The sequence below is a fragment of the Lathyrus oleraceus genome, chromosome 7 (assembly GCF_024323335.1).
Source record: "Lathyrus oleraceus cultivar Zhongwan6 chromosome 7, CAAS_Psat_ZW6_1.0, whole genome shotgun sequence".
Taxonomy (NCBI): domain Eukaryota; kingdom Viridiplantae; phylum Streptophyta; class Magnoliopsida; order Fabales; family Fabaceae; genus Lathyrus; species Lathyrus oleraceus.
The window spans coordinates 142,751,004-142,768,772 of record NC_066585.1 but is presented as its reverse complement, the minus strand read 5'-3'; positions in this window follow the sequence as shown (position 1 = coordinate 142,768,772).

Below are 17,769 nucleotides of genomic sequence, written 5' to 3'. Positions count from 1 at the left end.
CTGCGTGATCTTGATATTCTTTGATGGTCTTTCTCAATTCGCTGATCTGAGCTTCATAATCTCCCTTGGCGCTCTTCTTATCCCTATTGGTAAGTTCCAGAATCTTTTCCAAGTCTCGAACAACACGCCATGCTCGATCCAATTCGTTGTTTCGTCCATCAAGTTCTGAATTGGCACCTAGGAGGGCACCGCCGACCCATTCTTTCTTACCTTTTTCTTCCCTTAACCTCTTTCTACTGGTCTCATACAAGGTCTTCACTTCTTTGCCTTCGTCTTCTAGATCATCACCCCTTTGCTTCTCCTTGATGAGTTGGAGTTGTAAGCGGGTGTTTTCTAGTTCGAGCTCACTTATCTTGCTGGTGAGTTTGTCGACATCCTCTTGTAAGATGGGCTCAGGCTCAGGCACTAGAGGGAGAGATGTGGACTCATAGTAGAAAGGCATCTTGACCATTCGGGCCCTCTCTTTTACCCACTTCACATATGGTTCCCTAGCAATGATATTCTTCTTGCCAAGTTCCGGACCACTTCTCACAATCTTGTTCCAGGCTTGCCTTACTCTTTTCACTACTGGGTTGAGTGGATCAACTATGTTGATGACAAAAGGGGCTAAGTCTTCCTCTTTAGGGGGTCCATTCATCGCGTGTTCAAACTGCCTCATGCACAACACAGGATTGTAATTTATACATCCACGTGTACCTATTAAGGGTACGTTCGGAAATCCTCCACATCTAAGAATGACATTTTGGGTTTCCCACTCCCTTTTATACCACTGGACGGTACCAGACGAGAGTGACGCAAACTTCTGGCACCAAGAGAGGTCTTTAGACACGAAGGGACCGGTTAGCGGCATGTGGGTCTTCATCCATATGTGCAACATTGGAGCACAGCATAGGAAAGTTCCACTTTTCTTCTCATGGCGGGTGTGGAAGGTATGGTAGAAGTCGGCCAGGAGAAATGGCACTGGGTTACCGGATAAGAAGATATTCACTGCAACCTGGTCTATGAAGTTGTCGATATTCGGGAATAGAATGATCCCATAAATCAACAATGCTAACACTGCTATGCAAGAATCCCACTTCTTCTCTTTGGCGAACCTCCACGCATGACCTTCCAAGAACTTTCTGGAGAATCCTTTGTCAGTTCCCTTCGGGGCCCAACTGGCTGCCAATTCAACTACCTCGATCCCTAGCACAGATGCTAGCTTGGGCATGGCAAATTCTTCTTCGATCTTGGGGAACGGAGTATGATCTTTGATGGAGCGGTTTAAAAGCCTTTCAAATTCCTCCAATGTGGGAGCTATCTGGAAGTCGGGAAAGGTAAAACAGCGCATCGGGATATCATAGTATTGAGCCAAGGCAGTGAGGGCCATGTAATCCACACTCTCGTTTACCAAATCCAGAATGTTCCCATAGGCCGCATAGCATTTGTACTTGACAGGGGCTATCTTGGAGCTTAGAGCTTTCAAGATATCCAATCTGGGTTCCTTGTACCTGAAGGAGAATGTACTTTTTTTGAGGAGGGAATTCATGATTGCTTTTCAAAGTCCTCGTATTTTCCTGCAATAAACATCAGATACTAAGAGCCTTGCTTTTATTGTCTATGCACATGATGCATGAGTATGTGAATGCATGAATGACTTGGTTCATAAGCATGGCCTTCACAAATTGGACACGTAAACCGGTTTAGGATCAAAGTATTGAGATACGGATGGAGGGCAACACTGATTGCTTTCCTCAACTGGGATCTCACTGGTCGAAGTCTAGGGTTAGATAGGGACCCCAAAATCATTGATTCATTTGGCTGTTTGACGCTTATGGTAAAAGCTTACCGGTTGTCAACTCCCTCAAATGAGCCTCTTCTGGGTGAGATCTTCGTACCGACCCACACGAGAAAAGCTTCTCGGGGACCCGCACTACGCGACCATCGACATCGGGTTCTAGACAAGGGTCTCAAAGTCATGGACTTCCTTGACTGTTTGCCGCTTACGGCAAAAGCTTGCCGGTCGTCAACTCCATCAAGAAAATCTCTTTTGAGTGAGATCTTCGTACCGACCCACACGAGAAGAGCTTCTCGGGGACTCGTACTACGCGACCATCAATCTTAGTAGGCCATAGGTTTAATGTTCTACAAAGGTCCTTAGAGTCATGGATCCAAATGAAGACATTGATCGCTTACGCCAAAAACTTGACGGTCGTCAACTTCTCCAAAAGAATCTACTCCAAGTGAGGTTCTCGTATCGACCCTTACGAGAAAAGCTTCTCGGTGGCCCATACTACTCAACCTCTCCTATCTCAAGTTTGCACTCTAGACTCGGGTGGAGAGTCTTTCCCACAAGGTTACTTGCAATCGGAGTTGCATCCATCGATATCGTAGAACCAACAGAACCAAAATTTAAAGCAAAAGGCAATAAATAAAACAAGTAATATCAAAAGGATAAGCATACACACATGCGAGGAAGTAACCTAGATTAGGCTGGACTTGCTTAGGGAGGTGTCCCCAGCAGAGTCGCCAGCTGTCGCTATGCGAAAAATACAGAGTCGCCATCGGTTTTTATTTATTCCAAAGGAAAGGGAAAATATTGAGAAAACCCCAAAATATGGTCGTCGCAACCACGAACAGGTTCGGAAGTCGGTTATGCAAGGGGAAGGTATTAGCACCCCTCACATCCATGGTACTCCATGGGAACCATCTAGGATGTTTGCGCTTACGTGTGTATTGTTTATCGAATGCTTGCTTGCCAAAGGTTTGTGGAGTGGAGGTATATTTTAAATTAGTGTGCTCGCCAAGGAATGGATCCTCGTGCCTACGTATGCCCACTTGTTGAAGTGAGAAATCAGAGCGTTCGTAGTTCGTGGTTTTGAAATTGTTTGTGTTTGTTTTGTTGATTTTATTACCTTGAAGAAGGGTTTTCGAGTGGTGTCGCCCTAAGGCTCAAACAAAAGGTTTGAATGCGTTGAGTTGTTTTTATGTTTTTGAGAAAGTGTTATCGATTTCGGATTGCACTAAAGACTATGGATAAAGGTGAATACCTCAAACGGTCAAGCCGAGCGTCTTGTGTTCGAAGCATTCAGAATGAGTGTAGGAAAGCTCCAGTCTCATCCCTTCTTTATCGCTTAAGGCTCGTGACGTACGATCCTAATCGCCATTTATTGTATTTTTGAATTTGATTTAGAAAAGACCGCTTGACGTTGGATCAAGGGTTTGTTTATTGTTTTTGACTTGAAAAATGGACCACTTGACGTTGGATCAAGGGTTTGATTATTGGTTGCGAAATGGTGAACGTTCCTAATGCCTAAGGAGTACCTAACAAGCAATAAAAGAAAGCAAGTAAATGCGTACATGAGAAAGGGGAGGGGGTACATGTAAAGTACAAGGGAGTGCAGGAAATAAAAGGTCTCATTGTCAGGTAGCCCAAGAGAAAGCCATGTGTGTGCAATTGTGTTCTAAATTGGAAAGCAAGTAAAAGATTATAATTGATATTACAAATTCTTCTTGATTCTTGCACTCTTCTTCCATGTTAGGTCACATTTGTCCAATGTTTCTTTTGCAAAGGGTCCTAATGAGTCTCTAAGTCCATTGTCCAAAGTTCTCTCCATGCTTGGGAAATTATTATCCTTTTTCATTTTTTAAAGTCTTAACCATTTTTAGATTCATTTTAGAATGGGATGGATGATGCACAATATGATAAAAAGCAAAATAAAAGTAAAAGTGCATAAGGTAAATGACGGAAATTAAATGTTAGGAGTTAGATACAAGAATTTAAAATGCGGAAATTAAAGGTTAGAAATTAGATGCGGAATTGTAAAGAATTAGGAATTAGAATGCAAAATTGTAAAGAATTAGATGTTAGAAAACGGAAATTAAATGTTAGAGTTAATTGTTAGAAGGTTAATCAAAATTAATTAACATAAGAGAATTAGATCCAACTATCAAATTCTAAAAAGCTAACAAAATTGAATTCTAAAACAAATACCAAATCAATTCCAAAATTGAATCATCAAAGCAATTGACAAAAAAAACAAATTCTAAAACAATTACCAAGTCAAATTCTAGAAATCAATTCTAATTAAATTCTAAACAAAATTAACTCCTAAATTCAATTTTAAACACAATTAATCCTAATTATTTTTACTAACCAATTAACATTTCCTAAGATTTATCCTAATTAATCTAAACCAACTAGCTATAAAGCAAGGTATATGAGTTCTGAAAGTGCAGAATGGGCCTCGGGAACGTTTGGCCCAATCCACGGGGACGGTGCAAGCTGGAAAACAGGGTGTATTTGTGAAGTACCATAGGCCCTATCCAAACCTCTACAAGGCTACTGCAAGCAGGTAACAGAAATGTGAAAGAAACAGAAAAGCGCTTATCAAACGCGCTTATTCACCAAGCCTATCCACAAGCAGAAACGCAATTGGTTCTATAATGGAGATTGTAACCGGATTTCACAAGCGATTACACAATGGTGACAATTTCTACTATCCAATACATCCTCATGGAAAACAAGTCGAAGCGTAAGCATACGGATTAAGAGCTACCTGTCGAAGACGACGACGGAGGCGGCGACGATGATGACGAACACGCACAGCTTCTGAGCGTCTCTCTTCCTCTTCTCACAGTGTTGGAGCAAGCTGGAAGCGTGTGAGCGATAACGATCTGCGAGCTTCGAAGCTTCCGGTGGCGGTGGCGATGATGACGAAGATCACCGGTATGCTTCCGATCCACTTTTGAGCGCCTCTCTTTTTCTTCTCTTAATGCTGAGATGCTCCTTCCGTATCTGAAGCGTATGAGAGGTGGTGACCGTCGAACTTTGAGTCTTCCGGTGGTGGTTGTTGAAAGAGTATATCTTCGGCAAATATTTTTGTATCGTATCCACAGAGATTGGGTAATATTACCGCCGTTCTATAATTCAAATGTTGTAAGTTTAGAAAGTAACAGGGTTGTTTTGTTTGGAAAAATATCTTGTTAATAAATGTTAACAAAAACTATGAAATGGTTTTAGTCAAATATAAAGGCTTGGCAAGATTGGAGTTCACTATTTCAAATGTCTATGATTCCCTATGATAAATAAATAGATTCAAGATTATTGATGATGTTCAAATATCCTCTCAAAGTCATTTATGTCTAAATGATATCGTGATAATCACTATATTGATCCTTAGACGATCTCTCCACCTAACTATCAATATAGCAATCTTTAATGTTCAATATCAAAGAATAGTAATGAATAAATCTATCTCTACAACTTATTCACTACTTGAAAATCTGTTTTATGTCTAAACTCGAGTAATCTCTCTCGACAACTACTCAAATCTGATTTTCAACTTAAAGCAAAAACAGTATTCAATACATCAACAATCTTTATCTCATATATAAATCAAAGTGAATACATAAACAGATGAGAATAGCTACTACCTCCAATCTTGACAAAAGGGAGTTTAGCTCCTCATCACCATTGTTACAAAGCAGAAGGTTTTAGAAGAAAACTCTGTTTTTCTCTATTACAAAAAGCTCTCCTTAACAATGTGTCAATGATAATGAATTCTGTTTCAATACCTAGGTTAAACTATTTTGTCTCTATCAAAAAGGTTGACATTTCCCTAACTGGACATTGTCATCTACAGCAGAAAAGCACTTCCCAGGCAGACATCAAAATGGCAATTACTTTTTCTGCACAACAGCACTTTTGACCCTTTGTCAGCTTGCTGGATTCGCAGCCTTCGCGGCGCGAAGGAGGTTCGCGGCGCGAACTGTTGCTTTCCCAGCTTCCTTGTTTGGCAAGCTTCCTCCAAAATGCCATGTTGAAACCAAGGTCTTGCTTATCCATAATTCTACACAACTAACAAAAAATGTGAAATAACTATTCAAAACAAAATAAATTAAACCTAATTGCATTTATACAAATTAGTGAAGATAAAAGTGTGTAATTACATCAAAACTTGGTAAAAGGGACCAATAAAATGGTATAAAAATAGTACTAATTGGTCCCTAACAACTCTCCCCAACTTGGCATTTTGTTTGTCCCTAAACAAAAGTTTCCACCTTTACAACCAAAGTCATGACACAAAAGATTTAAATAAGAATTCATCAAGGACATTCAAATGGTTCAAAAGCGTTTGGCGTTTTCTCAATTCACTTATCTCAACTCTAGACAAAACATAAATAAGGGAAATGGTAAAGTGCAAACATCATTTCAAGGATTTCAAAGTCATACATGTCAAAATTGAATCAAACTTACACACACACAATATTGATGAATAACATGAAGGGTTACTTTCACTCATCCAAGCAGTTAAATCAACAACAACTCAAATCATGCGGTTATCACAACAACTACCAAGTTATGTGAAAAATGAGAATCAAGAGGTCTTTCAAGGTTGTAATGTGGCTTAGGTTTCAAGAAAGGATAAGATTAAAGGAATTCAACCAAATTGCCTATCCTAAGGGAGCATTCCCAAAGATTCAACTCTACACAATTTCCTTTTCCTTAGTCCCTATCTTTTTCTTTTCAAAACCACACAACCATGAGCATTTACTTTCTTTCTTTTTTTTTTTTTTTTTTTTTTTTTTTTTTTTTTTTTTTTTTTGCTCTATGGTTTCAAGGGTGATTTCTTTTTTCTTGTTTCTTTCTAAATTCTTACCCTTTCATAGAAACTCACTTTTCCAAGTTTCTAATCAACTTTTCACTTTACTCTCCCCAACTTTAGATTCCAAAACCCAATTTATTCAATAATGCTCCCTACTTAAACATAAGCAAAAGGCAAAAATTTTGCAACAACTCGGTTTGAGGTTTCAATTGATACGAAAGAATTTAGGATTCATTTATTCCACAATTTTCAATTGATTTTACAATGATCAATCAAATGAATCCTAAAATAAGCTCAAAGGGGGTTAACTAAGGATTACTCCTCACAAGGTTAGTTGATTTAAGCTTTTTGGTCAAGTGGTTTTTCTCACAAACAATGCCTCTATCATTTTCAAAAACTTCACACGACATTGGATTGATGCATGATTTAGCATGATAAGAATGAGTCAAAATAATGCTCGGTTTCCCGCTTTTATAGTGCACAATGGAAAGCTTCCTCACAAATGGTTAAGTCCTATTTTGATTCACACTGACATATACTTCAATGAAATTATGAACTGAAACTTGCACAACCATTAAACTACTCATGTTAAGTCTAGAAAGCGATAAAGTGTACCTTGAAATGCCGACACTAATTCTTATCATCACCACTCGAAGTATCCTATGCTTCTTTCTTTGCGAATAATTCTTGGTTGCTTTAGGCTTGACTTAAGCGTAAGAACGTTTAAATAGAACTGTTGGTAAACCAATTTGATTAAAAACACACTTAAATTTCAAAAAGTACTCATGCAATTATAAAAATACTAAAGAAAAATTAAAGTGCTAAGATAAAGTCATGGTGAACTAGAGCCACCAAAAAGTACATTACAAAATTCCCAAAAACAAAAACAGAATTAGTAAAAAGAAACTCAAACAAACAATACTCTCAAAACTCCACAAATTCAGTCCTCCTCCTCTTCATCACCACCTACACTTCCGAGAACATCTTCCATCTCCTCATTTGGGTAAGCACTACCTCCTGCACCCCCCATAAAATTTGGCCTGCCCACAGGCCAATTAGCATAAGCTGCATAGTCAGCTTGCGATGGAAAAGTTCGGGCCTCTGGTGCCAGAAACGTGTTCTGGAACTGCTGCTGCATGGCATCGAAAAGAAAGGATTGAGACCTCCTGGAGGCCTCAAAGTTCTCACAGCAGTAGTTGGCAAAAGCCATCTGATCAAAACCTGGGGTACTCTGAGATTGAGGCTGAGATCGGGATCTGGATCGGGCTCGAGAGGAAGAAGTACCAGATGCATCAGTCTTCTCATTCGGGTTCTGCAGAAACCTGTTCAAATACGCGTCACTGATCACACTGGTGATCGAGAAGTGCACTTCCTCAGGGATGTGGACATTTGCCTTACGGCACAGTCCCATGATAAGTCCTGGATAAGCTAGCACACCAGCTTTGCCCCCGAAATTGGTTCCGCTTAACACTATCTTCCTCAATTCTCCTGAAATGAGGGCTGCAACATCTACTGTCTTCCCGATCATGATGCAGTACAAAAGACAACCGACATCCATAGGAATTGTGGTGGTGTGGCTTCTTGGTCTGATATTGGTTAACAATAGCACCAAAAAAGCCCTAGCTTCCAAATTGAAATTTTCCCTCTTCCACAATTTTGGATGCCCTTGGTCATTCACTTCAAAAGATTTTCCTCTGAGACAAAGGGTGGCATTGACCTCTTCCAGATTCCACCTGTTGGCTACCTCCATGACACTGTACTCACAACTCTCACCCTCTCCAAGAGTTAAGGGGTGGCCTAGATAGGAATTAATGTCATCCCTTCCAAATGAAACAATCTTTCCCCTTACCCTGGACCGGTAAATGAAGGTCGTACCCTCCTCGCGATGCATCGCATTCGCATAGAATTCTCGGACAAGATCGTAGTTGATTGCGGCTTCCGGCTCGCATAACTTCATCCATTTCCTTTGCTCAAAAGCCTCAACCACTCTGTGATACACCCCATTTGGAGCCAGGCGGATAAACCGTTCAGGTAAAATGGTTCTCTTGACAAGGCTTTCAAAGCGTGCTTCGTGTTCCTCACTGATGAACCTTCGGATAGCACGGGCCTGAGGAGGTGCCATGGTCATAGTTCTCTTAGACATCTGCAATCAAAACCAGCACAACCACAGAACACATATGACAGCATTAGTCAACAATTAAGAAAAAGAAAATGGCTGCTGGAATTCACAGTTCGCGGCACGAAGGGTAGTTCGCGGCGCGAACCCTGCGAATTCAGAAAATCCCCAAAGCTTCCTAGGGTTTCACCATTGAGGGATTAAACACACCTAACCAGTCAAAATGCTCAACCCTAACCTAATCCTCTTCTAATTCACACATGCATAGCGATTCCAAACAGTATTCACAGATAAATTCGATTTCTAACCAACCCTAACTTGAAAAACCCAAAAAGGGATTGGAAAAGAGAAAATGAAGATTACATACCTTTTGAATCTCTACACTTGCTAAAAGAAGAAGATTGGAAGAGTGGAAAACTGAAAATTGTTGAGAAATGGTGGGATTTTGAGATTTGGGTGAAAGCGCGGCAAAGGGATTTGAAATGAAGAAGGTTTGAAATGAAAAGGAAATGACCTAAACAGTATTTAAATGAGTTCTGTCACGCAAAGTTCGCGGCGCGAACAGGGGGTCGCGGCGCGAACTGTATAAAACAGAACCAATTAAAATTTTTTCATTCAGTTCGCGGCGCGAACAGGGGGTCGCGGCGCGAACTGCAAAAAACAGAACCCACTCAAATTTATTCATTCAGTTCGCGGCGCGAACAGGTGGTCGCGGCGCGAACTGCCAAAAACAGAACTTCAAAATTTTAAAACTTCAACAGAGCTAAAAATCACAAAACAGAGAAATTCAAAATGCACACTAACAACGTTGGGTTGCCTCCCAACCAGCGCTTTGTTTAACGTCGTTAAGAGCTCGACGGTACCTCAATTAGCTTGATCCAGATAAGGAAAGGACACACACATCACGATTTATGTCACCGCTATGATAGACTTTCAGTCTTTGACCATTGACAGTCCAGCTTTCTTGCGACTTTGGATCCTCTATCACAATGGCTCCATAATTCCGTACTTCCTTGACAACAAATGGTCCTGACCATTTAGACTTCAATTTACCCGGAAACAACTTCAACCTTGAGTTAAAAAACAATACCATCTGTCCAACATGAAACTCTTTATGGCGGACCTTCCCATCATGGTATGCTTTTGTCTTCTCCTTGTACAGCTTATTAGAATGGTAAGCATCGTTCCTTAGTTCCTCTAACTCATGGAGTTGACCTTTCCTTCTCTCTCCAGCTAGAGTGGAGTCGAAGTTCAAAAACTTAAGAGCCCATAGTGCTCTATGCTCCATTTCGACTGGAAGATGACAAGTCTTCCCATACACCAGTTGAAACGGAGTCAGCCCAATAGGTGCTTTGTAAGCAGTGTGATACGCCCACAAAGCCTCATCAAGTTTTAAGGACCAGTCTTTTCTTGAATTCGAAACTGTTTTCTCAAGGATCCGTTTAATTTCCCGGTTTGAAACCTCAGTTTGACCGTTCGCTTGTGGGTGGTAGGGAGTGGTCACTTTATGCTTTACACCATAATGTTGCAGAACTTTTTCTAAGGGTGTATTGCAGAAGTGTGACCCTCCATCACTCACCAACACTCGAGGCACACCAAAACGTGAGAATATGTTCTTCTTTAAAAATTTGATCACAGTTTTGGCATCGGCCTTGGGTGAGGCACTTGCTTCCACCCACTTCGAAACATAATCGACAGCTACTAAGATGTACTCATTAGAGAAAGAAGAGGGGAATGGGCCAACGAAATCAATACCCCAACAATCAAAAACCTCTACTTCTAGCATGTTGGTTAGGGGCATTTCATCCCGTTTTCCTATTCCACCACTCCGTTGGCATGCATCACAACTCTTCGCATGTTCGTGCGCATCTTTGAATAAAGATGGCCAATAAAAACCCGATTGGAGTACTTTAGTGGCTGTTCTTAAACCACTATAGTGACCTCCATACGGAGAGTTGTGACAGTGCCACAGAATGTCTCTTGATTCTTCCATTGTTACACACCTTCTCAAAATATTGTCTGCCCCTACTTTAAAAAGGTAAGGGTCATCCCAGACATAATATTTTGCATCAGCTAAGAATTTCCTTCTTTGATTGCAAGTGAGGTCTTCCGGTGTTAAACCAGTTGCTTTGTAGTTAGCAAAATCAGCAAACCAAGGCCTCACTTGAATCGCATAGAGTTTTTCATCTGGAAATTCTTCTCTCACCTCTTCTTCTTTGTTTGTAATTTCTACATTGACCAATCGAGACAAATGATCTGCTACCAAGTTCTCGGAACCTTTTTTATCCCTAATCTCTAGATCAAACTCTTGTAATAAAAGGATCCAACGAATAAGCCTTTGTTTTGAATCCGGCTTGGTAAGCAGATATTTTATTGCAGAATGGTCAGTGTAGATTACAACTCTTGAACCAATCAAATAAGCTCTAAATTTTTCCAATGCATATACTATGGCTAGCAATTCTTTTTCAGTTGTTGCGTAGTTAACTTGGGCGTCATTCAACACCTTACTAGCATAGTGTATGGCATGGAAAACTTTATCGCTTCTTTGTCCTAACACCGCACCCACTGCATAATCGCTAGCATCACACATGAGTTCAAAATCAAGGTTCCAGTTTGGTGCTACGATTATTGGTGCGGTGATCAACTTTTGTTTCAAATCTAAGAAGGCTTTAAGACATGACTCATCAAAAAGAAAAGGCGTACCTTTGTTGAGTAAATTACTCAATGGCTTTGCGATCTTTGAGAAATCTTGTATGAATCTCCGGTAGAACCCGACATGTCCTTGAAAGCTTCTTATTCCTTTGATGTTAGTTGGAGGTGGCAGCTTTTCAATAACCTCCACCTTGGCCTTGTCCACCTCTAGCCCTTCAGAAGAAATCTTGTGACCAAGTACTATACCCTCAGTGACCATAAAATTGCATTTTTCCCAGTTGAGCACTAGGTTGGTCTCCACGCATCTCTCCAGAACTACATCAAGGTGCTTTAAGCACATTTCAAAAGATGATCCATAAACAGAAAAATCGTCCATGAACACCTCAATGCATTCTTCTATCAAGTCTGAAAAGATAGCTTGCATACACCGTTGAAATGTGGCCGGTGCGTTACATAATCCAAAAGGCATTCTTCGGTAAGCAAAGATGCCAAAAGGACATGTAAAAGCTGTTTTCTCATGGTCTGTCGGATTTACTGAAATTTGATTATACCCCGAATATCCGTCCAAGAAACAGTAGAAATTTTTGCCGGCGAGCCGCTCCAACATTTGGTCCATGAAAGGTAGTGGGAAATGATCTTTCCTTGTGGCTTGATTCAACCTTCTATAGTCGATGCACATCCTCCACCCTGTCACTGTTCTCGTTGGAATCAACTCATTTTTATCGTTTTTAATCACCGTCATTCCGCCTTTCTTGGGGACCACTTGTACCGGACTCACCCATGCACTATCAGATATGGGATAAATCATTCCGGCTTCTAAAAGTTTGACAACTTCTTTACGAACCACCTCTTTCATTGATGGATTCAAACGCCTCTGAGGTTGCGCAACCGGTTTGAAGTTTTCCTCCATCATTATCTTGTGCATGCAATATGCTGGACTAATACCCTTCAAATCGGATAAAACCCACCCTATCGCACCTTGGTTCTTTTTCAATACTTGAATCAACTTATCTTCCTCTTGCATGGACAATGTGTTGCTTATAATCACTGGTTTGGTACACTCATCTCCAAGAAACACATACTTCAAATGTGCCGGAAGCATCTTCAATTCTAACTTTTGCTCTTCAGTTTCCTTCTTTGCATCCAAATCTTCCACTAATTCTTCTTGATAGGCCAGCTCACCACAAGATTCTAGCTCGTGCAACATCGCTTCGATCTCTCGTTCCTCATTGTCAGTTAACACATTGTATGCTCCGATAAGGGATCTTTCCAAAGGATTAGAAATATGGATTTGATTCACGACCTCCACTACTTCCTCTTCACTTGCATCAATTCGAAAAGAATCATGCTTGTCAGTTGGATGTTTCATTGCTTCGAAAAGGTTAAAAGTCACCTCTTCATCTTGCACTCTAACCTTCATAAGACCATCATCTATATCGATCATCATCCGAGCGGTCTTCATAAAAGGTCTTCCAAGGATTAAGGGTACATCGCGGTCCTCATCCATCTCTATTATTACAAAATCCACCGAAAACAAAAATTTGTCCACTTTAACGAGCATGTCTTGGGCAATTCCGTATGGTGAGGTTGTAGACTTGTCTGCTAGTTGTAGGGTCATTCTTGTTGATTTAATCTCCACATTTCCCAATCGTTTGACAATAGAAAGGGGAATTAAATTTATACTAGAGCCCAAATCTATCAAACCATTCCCAACGTATGTGCTTCCAATGGTTACCGGTAGAACAACCCGTCCCGGGTCGGACTCCTTCCTAGGTAAAGTCTTCTGGATGATTGCGCTACACCGTGCATCAAGAATGATGGTCTCATCTTCCACATGTCGCCTTTTCTTGGTAAGAATGTCTTTCATAAATTTAGCATACCGTGGCATTTGTTCTAATGCATCAGCAAATGGAATGTTGATTTGGAGTTGCTTGAAGATGTCCATGAACCGTGCATAGTGCCTAGCATTGTCTTTCCTTGATGGAGCATGTGGATAGGGTAGATGTTGAGTTGGAATGACATTCACTCCCTTCTCAGATTTCTTCTTTTTCTTTGATTCAGCATCTTTTTTTTCTTCACAATCAGTCTGCACAGCAGTGGGCAAAACCTGCTCTTTTCGCGGCGCGAAGGTGGTTCGCGGCGCGAACTGAGCATTTCCAGAAGCATTTCCCCTTTCACCAACTATATCTGTTTCTTCCAGCATCCCATCAGTGGTGTTCTCTTCTACAATTTCTTCACCTTTTTCACTTACCAACTCTTTACCGCTCCTTGTGACGACTGCTTTGCAATGTTCCTTTGGATTTGGTTGAGTGTTAGCAGAGAAAGAAGGCCCTGCGTTTTGTTCCGACAGTTGCTTCGCGAGTTGGCCTACTTGATTTTCCAGATTTTTAATTGCCGCCTCGTTACTCTTCTGATTTGCCATGGAAGCTCGCATGAATTGTTGAAGAGTGTCTTCTAGCTTGGAATTTCCTCCTTGCGACTGCTGACCTTGAGAGTTTGGTTGTTGGTAAGGGCTTTGCTGTTGATAATTCTGATTGTTGAACCTTGACGGTTGGTAACCTTGATTGTTTCTTGGTTGATAGCCTTGATTGTTAGGCTGTTGTCTTTGATATCCCTGGTTTTGGTTGTTCACATAACTGACTTCTTCTTGGGGTGGAGGACAAAAACCAGTAGGATGATCCCCTTGACATAACTCGCAACATGCTACTTGATGCTGAACTTGAAACCCTTGAATCTCTTTTATTTGCTGGGGAAGCTTGGCCATTTGTTGAGTAAGAAGCTCCACTTGTTGAGAGAGTAGCTTGTTTTGAGCAAGGATGGCATCATTTGTATTCAACTCTAGAACTCCAGGCTTACGTTGTGAAGGGCTACGATCATGTTGACCTTGATGATCATTACGGGCCATCCGTTCAATAATGACTTTAGCTTCTTCCGCAGTTTTCGATATAAGCGAACCACCCGCGGTGGCGTCCAGAAGTGTCTTATGGGTTGATTGGAGACCATTCAAAAAGATATGGATTTGAGTAAGCTCATCAAAACCATGTCCCTTACACTTCCTCAACATTGATTTGAATCTCTCCCAAGCTTCATTTAGAGATTCGTTGCCTCCTTGAGTGAATACCGCTATAGCCGTCTTGGCTTCCATGAATCGGGATTGGGGAAAGTATCTTTCTAAGAACTTTTCTTCTAACAGATTCCAATCCGTCATCACTCTTGATTCTTGATCAAGGTACCACTCCTTTGCTTTTCCCACTAAGGAGTGTGGGAACATCCTTTTGAATAACGTTTCTTCACCCGCTTCGTCTATTCCCGTAGAACCCGCAATCTCATAGAATTTGATGAGATGGGTATACGGATCTTCGTGATCCATTCCGGTGAATGGAGTTGCATAGAGAAGTTGGAGGATTCCGGTCTTCATCTCCGTATTTCTTCCTCCACGGGCAAATTGAGCATTCCTTCTTGGACTATTAGCGGACATTTCGGTACGATTATCCTCCGCCATGTTTCCTTCACAAGCCTCTACAACCACTTCTTCGATTGGAACAAGTGCGGAAGTAGATGCTTCTTCTCTTCGGTTCCTCTCTTCGGCTAGTTTCCTTCTTCTTCGTGTTTTGCTATTGAGCTTCCGAAGTGTTCTTTCAATTTCAGGATCGAATTGAAGTTGCTCCTCGGTTGCTTTTCCTCGCATGCACTAGAATCTACAAAACTAACAAACCAAGTGAAACAAAAGAGGGATAGTAATAAATGTAACAAAACTTAAACCAATGAATTATTGCAATGCTTGTAATATCGACACCAATCCCCGGCAACGGCGCCAATTTGTTGAAAGAGTATATCTTCGGCAAATATTTTTGTATCGTATCCACAGAGATTGGGTAATATTACCGCCGTTCTATAATTCAAATGTTATAAGTTTAGAAAGTAACAGGGTTGTTTTGTTTGGAAAAATATCTTGTTAATAAATGTTAACAAAAACTATGAAATGGTTTTAGTCAAATATAAAGGCTTGGCAAGATTGGAGTTCACTATTTCAAATGTCTATGATTCCCTATGATAAATAAATAGATTCAAGATTATTGATGATGTTCAAATATCCTCTCAAAGTCATTTATGTCTAAATGATATCGTGATAATCACTATATTGATCCTTAGACGATCTCTCCACCTAACTATCAATATAGCAATCTTTAATGTTCAATATCAAAGAATAGTAATGAATAAATCTATCTCTACAACTTATTCACTACTTAAAAATCTGTTTTATGTCTAAACTCGAGTAATCTCTCTCGACAACTACTCAAATCTGATTTTCAACTTAAAGCAAAAACAGTATTCAATACATCAACAATCTTTATCTCATATATAAATCAAAGTGAATACATAAACAGATGAGAATAGCTACTACCTCCAATCTTGACAAAAGGGAGTTTAGCTCCTCATCACCATTGTTACAAAGCAGAAGGTTTTAGAAGAAAAACTCTGTTTTTCTCTATTACAAAAAGCTCTCCTTAACAATGTGTCAATGATAATGAATTCTGTTTCAATACCTAGGTTAAACTATTTTGTCTCTACCAAAAAGGTTGACATTTCCCTAATTGGACATTGTCATCTGCAGCAGAAAAGCACTTCCCAGGCAGACATCAAAATGGCAATTACTTTTTCTGCACAACAGCACTTTTGACCCTTTGTCAGCTTGCTGGATTCGCAGCCTTCGCGGCGCGAAGGAGGTTCGCGGCGCGAACTGTTGCTTTCCCAGCTTTCTTGTTTGGCAAGCTTCCTCCAAAATGCCATGTTGAAACCAAGGTCTTGCTTATCCATAATTCTACACAACTAACAAAAAATGTGAAATAACTATTCAAAACAAAATAAATTAAACCTAATTGCATTTATACAAATTAGTGAAGATAAAAGTGTGTAATTACATCAAAACTTGGTAAAAGGGACCAATAAAATGGTATAAAAATAGTACTAATTGGTCCCTAACAGTGGTTTAGCTCTGCCGTGTAGAGCTTTGAGTGATGAAGCTCTCACAACAATGGAAGATGAGCGTATACTGAAGGTGGGAATTGAGTGCAAAATGCTTTTGGAATGAGGGAAAAATCTTCTGAACCCAATGATTGGCAATGATTGCCTCTTATATAGCGTGATCCAAGAGGGTAGTTTAGGGATTTGGATCTGGGTTGTTAGCTCTTGATTTTGCCAGCTGGAAAATGGGAATAAAATGCATTTATTTGATATAATCTGATGAAAGTGAATCACGTGTGAGTGGGGTGAATAACACACGTGTTCTTTTACTCTTCAATTCACTTGTTTGCCTTTCAACTGTGGAGATCCCGAACCATTCTACACTGGATTTGACTTGCTCCTTCATCTGCACAGCTTGCTATCATGAACTGTTTATTTTGGATGATTGCTGATTTGAATTTTGCAGGACACATGCTTGCACGGAATTGGTACTGCACACCGTCTGCTTTGCACTACAGCGGTTAAGCCAAGGACTGCAAAGGTTAGGCTTTTAAGCTTTACTACATGTTACATCTGTGTTGAAATGGTCTTGCTGCAAGCATGGATGTCCATCCTGTAGGGAATTTGGTTCAGGTTCATGAGTTGGCTCACCCTTTTTTAGCTAGTTGAACTTTGATGCACAAGTCTATGCCAACTTGATGATGGTTCTGCAGTAGGATTCTTTCCTCATTGGTTCGTTTTGACTTCACATTATGCATTGCTTCAAGGTTTCCATGTCAGTGTGTATTCTGCAGCAGGTGTGCATTATTGTTTTCATTATTGTAGCCATGGTCATACTAATTTGATGCAGATGAAAGAACTCTGCAGCCATGTTTTTTAGTACGTTGGTCCACATTTGCTAACTCCATTCATGTTCTGATTCAGATCTTTTTGGTGGTGTAGTTTACAGGTCTGCAGCATGTAGATACATGGCTCACCCTTTTGCAGCACGATGCCTCACATGTCTAGTCATTGTTGGCAATGGTTCATGTAAGTTTGTTGGTGCTCATGACAGAAATTCATGACTGATCTTCCTTCTTTATACTCATTGCTTTGGATTCTGATTTGTGGCTCACTTTGGCATGTTTATGGTTTGGTTTATGGTTCATTGTTGTTAGCTTGTTGGCTCAACAGCTTTTTGGTAGCAGCTTGGATTACGCTTGTTTGGCACGTGCGTAGCTTACATCGTAGCTTTTGGCAATTGTTTTGGATTGGTTCTGCATAATTTTTGTTAAATGCAATGCAGAATTTTTAATGCAGAATTTTTGATAAATGCAATGCAGAATTTTTAATGCAGAATTTTTAATGCAGAATTTTTGTTAAATGCAATGCAGAATTTTTATTGCAGAATTTTTGTTAAATGCAATGCAGAATTTTGATTGTACTTGATGCTTTGTTAATTAATTTTAT